A 9,096-nucleotide genomic window follows, 5' to 3' on the forward strand; every position below is an offset into this window, starting at 1 on the left:
TTCTACCAGGTCAGCGATACAAAGAATGAGAAAAATTCCAAATCAGAAGTGGACAAATTTGCGGAGGAGGGGATTTTCCTTCCGGAAAAGATTGAGGTAGGCACACAATGCATTGCATTGGGATGAATGAGAGTTGATTGCTTTGAAAGTTCTAAGATTCTTATGATTTTGACAGGATAGGTACATGGAGCATGAAAAAGGCCAATGCCTTTTGGAAGGGGCACTGAATAGAAGATTAGATTAGTCATGCTACAATTTATGGAACTTTAGTTAGGCCACACTTGGAATACTGCGTGCAGTTCTGATCACCACACTACCAGAAGGATGTAGATACTTTGGAGAGGGTACAGAGAAGGTTTACCAGGATGATGCCAGGTTTAGGGATTTTAGCGATGAAGTAAGGTTGGAAAGACTGCATTTGTTTTCATTGGAACGCAGGAGGTTGAGGGGTGACCTGACAGAAGTTTAAAAGAAATTATAGGGGTGGCACGGTGGCTCAGTGGTTAGCACTGCTGCCGCACAGCACCAGGGACCCGAGTCCGATTCCAGCCTTGGGTGATTGTCTGTGTGGAGTTTGCACATTCTCCCAGTGACTGCGTGAGTTTCCTCCCACAGTCCACAGATGTGCAGGTTTAAGTGAATTGGCTGTGGTAAACTGCCCATAGTGTAAGTTATTAGGCAGGGGTAAATATAGGGTGGGGGAATAGGTCTGAGTGGGTTACTGTTCGGAGGGTCAGTGTGGACTTGTTGGGCCGAAGGGCCTGTTTCCACACTGTAAGGAATCTGATTCTAATTCTAAGAGATTATGAATGGTGTGGAAACTATGGGGCTTTTTTCCAGGGTGGAGGGGTCAGTTACCAGGGGGCACAGGTTCAAGGTGTGATGGGGGGGGGGAATGCTTAAAAGAGACATGTGAGGCCAGTTTTTCACACAAAGGGTGATGAGTGCCTGGAACCTGCTGCCAGAGGAGATGGTGGAAGCAGACACAATAGCAGCATTCAAGAAGCACCTGGATGAATACATGTAAAGGAAGGGAATAGAGGGATATGGATCCTGTCAGTGAAGACAGTTTCAGTATGGAAGGGCAAAATCTTGGAGGGCCGAAGGGCCACTTCCTGTGCTATATTGTTCTTTGTTCTCCCCTGCCTGAGGAATCTAGAACGTAGGGCATAATTCAGAAAAAAAGTTTGTCTGTGGGATCGGGACACTGTTATATTATTGCTGCCGTCATTGCTTGCAAATGCTATGTGAACCTTTAGTGACTAATGAGGAAGGACACACTCAGGATACCAACACTTCCCCATCTCTCACCATTTAAGAAACACAACTCGAAATTTCTGTTATTTTCCCACCAAAAGTGGAAAAATGCACATTTTTTTCCATATTATTTTTGGGTCAGCCGTGTTCTTGCCCTCCCACTTAACCTTGAAAGCCTTTTTGCACTTCCTCACCATTTCCATTCCCACTTAGTTTTGTGACGTCAACACACTTAGTAACCCTACTTTGGTCCCCGTAGTCAAATGGCTGGTATAGATTTGAGAACAGCAGGAGCTAAAACTCCGATTCTTGTAGACACCAGTGACCTTGTGACCCCACAAGTCGTGGTCTGCCTGAGAATGACCTGTTTATTCCTACTCTCCGTTTTCTCAACATTAAGCAGCTTCTAAGTCCATGCCCGTTGCAAGGCAATGCAGGCGATTAATATGGGCAGAATCATCAAGAGATTACATGAGATTCGGGGCAGAACCATATAGGAATTTCACTGATGCCCACATTGAGGTTGACTCCATCTTCTGCTCAGTGGCCTGGTGAGATTGGCGCTGGCCAACTCAGGGGGATTATTACACCTTGTTAACAGCCCAAATAGCCTCATTAATATCCAGCCTCCCACCTTCACCGAATGGGAAACCGCAACGTGAACACCAGAGCAGGTACTTAGTGAATTTAGCATCCTCCAAAGGAGCTTAATAGGTAGGCACCAGACACCCCAAATTCTGAGGGCACACTCTGTGGGCACACACTCCCCATATACGGTTGCACCAGCCTCTAGGAAGGTGGAAGTGAGGACTGCAGTTGCTGAAGATTAGAGTCGAGAGTGTGCTGCTGGAAAAGCACAGCAGGTCAGGAGGCATCCGAGGAGCCCATCCTGATGAAGGCCTTCTGCCAAAACGTCGATTCTCCTGCTCTTCGGATACCGCCTGATCTGCTGTGCTCTTCCAACGCCACACTGCCAGCCTCTAAGAAGTCTCACAGCTCATCTCCCGACCTCTCGGAATGTTTCTGCCCTTTGCTGCTGTATCCCTGGTTTGCCCGGTGACTCTCACCGTATTGCTGCAGCAAGGACACGCTGTGCTCTGGGACACACGGCCAGCTCATGGACTGAAGCAGGCTGGACCTCTGAGCCCCTCACTCACTGTCACAGCGCTCACTCAATCCGATCCTAGCTGGGTGCTCATAGCTCCCTCCCTGCCTTTCTGAGCTTCACCCCCTCAGGCCGAGTTACCGGGCTCATATTACTGCTGTCTCACTTTGCTGTTTAGCACACACCCAGGAAGGCTGGAAGGAGGTCAGGTCAAGCGGGATAGCCTTCCATCCGGGGTGCCAGCACAGAAAGGCCAGAGCAACCTATGGTACCAGTCCAGGGGCTTGGATATGATCAGTCAGCCACTTGTGGTGGTCACAGTCAGCATTCTCTCCACATAAGGGGTGAAGACCAACGTCACACAAGCCTCCTTGACCCTTTTCTGGGCTGCATTCCTCCAAGAATGAGAGTGCGGCAGGTATTAAGAGAGTTGGGAGGTCATGTTGCGCTATACAGGACATTGGTTAGGCCACTTTTGGAATACTGCATTCAATTCCGGTCTCCCCGCTACAAGAAAAACGTTGCTAAACTTGAAAGGGTGCAGAAAAGATTTACAAGGATGTTGCCAGGGTTGGAAGGTTTGAGCTACTGGGAGGGGCTGAACAGGCTGGGGCTGTTTTCCTGGGATAGGGGAGTCCAAAACCAGAAGGCATAGAATCATAGAATCCCTACAGTGTGGAAACAGGCCCTTCAGCCCGAACAATCCACACCGACCCTCCGAAGAGTAACCCACCCAGACCTATTACACTACATTTGCTCCTCACTAATGCACCTAAACTACACATTCCTGAAGACTATGGCCAATTTGGCATGGCCAATTCACCTAACTTTTGGATTGTGGGAGGAAACCAAAGCACCCCGAGGGAACACAGAGAGAATGCGCAAACTCCACACGGACAGTCGCCTGAGAGTGAAATCAAAACCGAGTCCCTGGCGCTGTGAGGCAGCAGTGCTAACCATTGAGCCACCATGCCCCGCCTCCCCCATAGGTTTAAGGTGAGAGGGGAAAGATATAAAAGGGACCTAAGGGGCAACTTCTTCTTGTGGAGTGTGGTGCGTGTATGAGATGAGCTGCCAGGGGAAGTGGTAGCTAGTACAATTACAACATTTAAAAGGCTCTGAATGGGAACATGAACAGGAAGGATTTAGAGGGATATGGGCCAAGTGCTGGCAAATGGGACTAAATTAGTTTAGAATATCTGGTTGGCACGGACAAATTGGGCTGAAGGGTCTGTTTCCGTGCTGTACATCTCTATGACTCTATGATTCTAAATTACATAACAGATTCCTCAAACAAATCCATTTTTGCCTCTGCCCAGTCCTGCTGTTCTTTTCTAAGTACCCAGTCATCACATCCTTTGTAACAGATTCCAGTATTTTCCCTATTATTAGTGTCAGACTAACAAGTCTCTTGTTCCCCAATTTATCTCCCACCTTTCTAAAGTTATGTCAGCTCCCCGTCAATCTTCAGGAACCATGCCAGACACTTCGGAAACATTTACATCAATTTCCTACAGTCACTTCATTCACAGACGCTCGGAAATGTCAATCTTCAAATCTAGAGGATTGTTCAATTTTGAGTGACATTAATTTTTTCAGCACTTAATGTGGCTAATACTAATTCTTTCACTTCCTCATTCTTGCTAATCCTTGCTGGCTCACACTAGAAATATATTTTTTTTAATCTTCCTCCACGACAGCTGACTTACTTTTGGCGGATTGTCATTTTCGTTCAGATTCGCGGAGGGTTGCTCGCCTCAAACTTGTTTCACTCACTACTCATTGTGTCACCCTTGTATTCCGCTCATCCAGTAAGAGCCCAGTTCTTCCCCTTGCCCTCGGCAGGGAGTACTCGGCACTGCAGGGATATCCTGGGAAAGCTTGGAATCACGAGTGCCGGTGCCACCTTTGAAAGGCCATTGAGCTCCCAGTGCAGAGTGAGGCCAGTGCAGAGTCAACCCTGCACGGATTGGGAAATCTGCCCAGGATATGGCATTCAAGTGCAAGTTGATGCTCTGTTTTGCAGACGGGGCACTGGAAGACATGATGGGTGGCATGAAAGCATAGGCCATTAGACTTTGGAGGAGAAGTAGGGTCAAGATTAGAGTGGCGCTGGAAAGGTACAGCAGGTCAGGCAGCATCCGAGGAGCAGGAAAATCGACGTTTCGAGCATAAGCTCTTCATCAGGAGTGAGGCTCAGGAATAAGGAATGATGAAGGGCTTTTGCCGGAAACGTCAATTTTCCTGCTTCTCGGATGCTGCCTGGCCTGCTGTGCTTTTCCAGCACCACTCTAATCTTGACTCTGATCTCCAGCATCTGCAGTCCTCACTTTCGCATAGGAGCAGAAGTAGGCCATTCAGCCCATTGAGTTCTCTCCATCAGCTGATCTGAGAAATCGCAGTTCTGCTTTTCTGCCTTTTCCACATGACTCACGATGCCCTTCCTGATTGAAAATCTGCCTGTCTCAAAATCTGCCTGTCTCAGCCTTGAATATACTCAATGACCCACTAGGTCTCAACATCTGTCTACAGTAAAGGATGACAGCGCTTATTGAGAGAAGACATGTCTCCCCACCTCTGTCTTCAGTGGGCGACCATTTTATCTGACATCCCCTCCTCCACAGGGGGGCACTGCTCTTGATCTTGCAAGTCTGGGATGAGCTGGTCACCCGTAGTTGCATTTTCTCAGCCTTCAGGAGAAGTGCCCAAGCAGAACAGGAAGGAGGCTGGTGACCACTCTGCCAGGGTAAGGGCATGTCTCTGCTTCCTCACAATCCAACTCTGCGAGCGCATCCGTCTCGCGTCGACGCTCACGGTGAAACACTCACATGCGGCATAATTCCTTCACTCGCCGTCACCCTCCAACCAGAACCTCCGCTCTTGCAGGGGGACACCTCGCCACCTTCTCCCCCTCCCTCCCCCCAAACCTAGAGAGTGTGGCCGCTCGCTGTCATCTTGCTCGATCCCACCCTTTGTCTCATTCCAGGAGAAAAGAGGCCCACAGTAGGGAACAAAGAAACAAGACAAGGTTTCAGCATTCAACTCCTATGAGGAAAACCTGGAGGTTTTCATTAGTCATTCACGGTATGTCGGGCGTTGCTGACCAGGCCAGCATTTATTGTCCATCCCTAATTGCTCAGAGGGCAGTTAAGTGTCATAGAACATAGACCACATTGTTGTGGGCCGGGAGTCACGTGTAAGCTGGACCAGGTAAGGATGGCAGTTTCCTTCCCTAAAGGACGTTACTGAACCAGATGGGTTTCTCCTGATAATTGGCATTGATTTCATGGTCATCATTAGACTCTTAATTCCAGACAGTTATTGGATTCAAATCCCACCGTCTGCAGTGACAGGATTTGAACCCGGGTCCCTCAAATATTGCCTGGGTCTCTGGATTAATAACGATAACGCCACGAGGCCATCACGCCCCCGAATGTGCCAGCCCTCACCCGTGATGGCCTGGAGTGTCTCATTGACCGTTGTCCAAACCCCTGCACCGAAATCAGAGTCTTCCCTGCACTTACTGTGTCGAGATCCCCTGACTGGCCCTCACTACTCCTCAGACATGGCCGTTTGCGTGGCCAGTGTTTTCACTGTGTAGGCTGCTGGCTCCTTGGGCTGCTGTCAGATAGAGGGCAGCACTGTGCCATACAACAATCCCCCCCCCACCCCACTTTGACTGATGGACTCTTGACCAGCATGACAAACTTGCCAGGGTCTGTATGAGTCTTTGAATTGCCAACTGGTGGCCAAAGCACTAAAAAGGCAAGGCAGCGATGCTGCGGGCATTCAGGTGGGCACTAAGTGACCGAGCGCTAACAGAGTGCCAGGATCTCCTGGGTTTAGCCTGGGAATTGATCTGTGAGATGGGTCCCATGCCCGCATTGTGACCCTGCAGCAGCTTTCCAATATAAGCTGCCTGTGTAGCAAAGTACAGCTTTAAAATGCAAAAGCGTACTGTATCAGGATCAGTGTGTGCCACTGTGGCTCAGATGTCAGCATTCACAGGCATGCTGAGGCCGTCGTCCTGGAACTTTGGCGCCCGGTATCCAAGATGGTGGACTGGAGGTGTGAGCAGTGAGCTGGAGTCACCAGGAGCCCACTCTGACTTTCCAGTTGTTGAGTTGCTATCCATCCTGTGGTACAATAGGAAGCTGGACCTTTATGAGGTAAGGTTCATGACAGTGATAACAAGCAAAAATCAATGTTACTAAGCGTCTTGCTCCCTAGTGAGAGTCCTATCTTGGCTTCCAGAATTCTATTAGAAAATGCAATTAGTTGCTTCTAATGTTCAGCCAAGCCTCACTTGAATTCCTTTGTGATACAAGATTCTACCCAATAGGTGTACGGTGGCTCAGTGGTTAGCACTGCTACCTCACAGCACCAGGGACCACGGTTCAACTCCAGCCTTAGGTGACTGTCTGTGTGGAGTTTGCACGTTCCCTCCATGTCTGTGTGGGTTTCCTCCCGCAGGCCAGGTAAATTGGCCATACTAAATTGCCCATAGTGTTAGGTGGGAGGGAAATGGGTCTGGGTGGGTTACTCTTCAGCAGGTCAGTGTGGACATGTTGGGCCAAAGGGCCTGTTTCCACAGCGTAGGGAATCTTATCTAAATTGCTTGTTTCATTCTCTGCAACTTCCTCATTCTCCCTTATAAATTATTCGATCTCTGTCTTTAGTGGGCCTTCATTTTCCTTTGTTAACCATTTTTATTTTATGTACGCATAGAAGCTTTTACAGTCTATTTTTATGTTCCTCCTGGTTTAATTACATATTCTGGCTTATCTTTCATTATCAGTTTAGTGGTCCGCGTTTGCTCAATCTTAAAATGTTCCCAATCCTAAGGTTTGTTACCATTTTAAAACTTTATAATCCTCTTCGTTTGATCTAATGTAATCTTTAACTTCTCTTTTTCTTATGGCTGCATTGTCTCCCCATGTCTCAAATGCATATCGCCCAATAATCTGTAAAAGAAGTGTGAAAAATGGTGTAGACTGCTTCTCAGCAACTTCTAAGGGTTAAATAAAATAAATCCCTGACACTCACTTTAAAACCATCAACTAACAATTTATTTATCTATCTCTAACAGTGAACAAATTAACTGAACTAGTAACAAACCAAATAACTTCCTCCTGACTAGTAACTATTCCCAAATAGAACAAAATTCTAATGGTGTGCTGTTCCAATAAATACGTTGCCTGCCAGTAATATATAATATATTTTGATGTAGTTTCCCAATCTGTAAAAGCATTTGCCCATCATACATTCATAGATTCCTTTGTGTAGTTTTAATATCCTGGTATTGGATTGATTTTCAAAATTAATGTAAAATTTTAATATATTATGGCTACTAACTCCAGGAAGCTCATGTACACTGAGATTATGAATCATATCTTTCTCATTGGAAAATATTAGATCTAAAATAGCCCATTCCCTGACTAGTCTTCCAACACATTGATCTAAGATGACGATTTAATATACTTCCCAGGAATATGTTATGCAAGAATTAGTGCTGATTGGGTTTATCCAGTCTATTTGTAGATAGTAGAAACCATGACCCTTGTTACACAAACTCTAACTTCCTGAGTTACACTGTGACCTGTCTTCCTACTACTGTTTGGTGTCTTATGAACAGCTCCCAACAATGTGTGTGTTTTCCCTTCTATGTTCTTAGCTCATCCAATCTGCTTCTCCATTTCAGTCTCCTGCTCCGAGATCCTCACTCACTAACGTACTGGTTTCATCTTTTATCAACAGCTTTTCCAAACCCCCTTTTCCTTAATTGCTTATTCTTTCTGAATATTGAATGCATTTGAACTTTAGTTCCAGCCTTGGTCACACCACATTTCCATAATGACAATTATGATATAATTGTTTGAGATTTTGGAGAAGATTTGTTGCTCAGGTTGTAAGTTTGCTCCCTGAGTTGGTGGCTTTGTTCTCAGACGTTTTGTCACCATGCTTGGTAACATCATCAGTGAGCCTCCAGTGAAGCGCTGGTGTTATGTCCCACTTGCTGTTTATCTGTCTCAGTTTGTTGTGGTGGGTGATACCATTTCTGGTTCTGTTTCTGAGAGATTGGTAGATGTGGTCCAAATCTATACATTTAATAATGGGGTTTTGGTTGGAATGCCAGGCCTCTAGAAATTCCCATGCATGGTCTTCGTTTGGCCTGTCTTAGGATAGACGTATTGTCCCAGTCAAACTGGTATCCCTCTTCATCTGTGTGTATGGATACCAGTGATAGTCGGTCATGTCTTTTGGTGGCTAGTAGGTGCTCATGTATCCTGGGGGCTAGTTTCCTGCCAGTCTGTCCAATGTAATGTTTGTTGCAGTCCTTGCAGGGTATTTTGTATATAACGTTTGTTCTGCTGGCTGAGGGTAAGTGGCCCTTTAAGTTCATCAGGAGATGTTTCAGTGTGGTGGCATGTTTTGCGCTATCATGATGTCTAGGAGTTGGAGTAGTCTGGTCGTCAGCTCCGAGATGTCTTTGATGTTTGGCAGGGTGGCTAGAGTCTCTGGGTGTGGATATAGGTGGTTTATGATTCGCAAAGCTTTAATGCATGGAGAGGTGTATGAGATTTTGAATTTATATTGCGCCCTCCAGCACATGCCCTCAAATCTTTAATGGATGCCCTTTCCAGGTTGATACCCCTTGGGGCGCATCATACAATTAATTGACTTTTTTGACCCCGAATTGGACAGGATGTCTAGGGGTCTTGAGGGTAAGTCCC

Source organism: Chiloscyllium plagiosum, unplaced genomic scaffold (genome assembly GCF_037043375.1).
Source record: "Chiloscyllium plagiosum isolate Xiang-an unplaced genomic scaffold, Cpla_swu_hap1 HiC_scaffold_33, whole genome shotgun sequence".
Classification (NCBI taxonomy): domain Eukaryota; kingdom Metazoa; phylum Chordata; class Chondrichthyes; order Orectolobiformes; family Hemiscylliidae; genus Chiloscyllium; species Chiloscyllium plagiosum.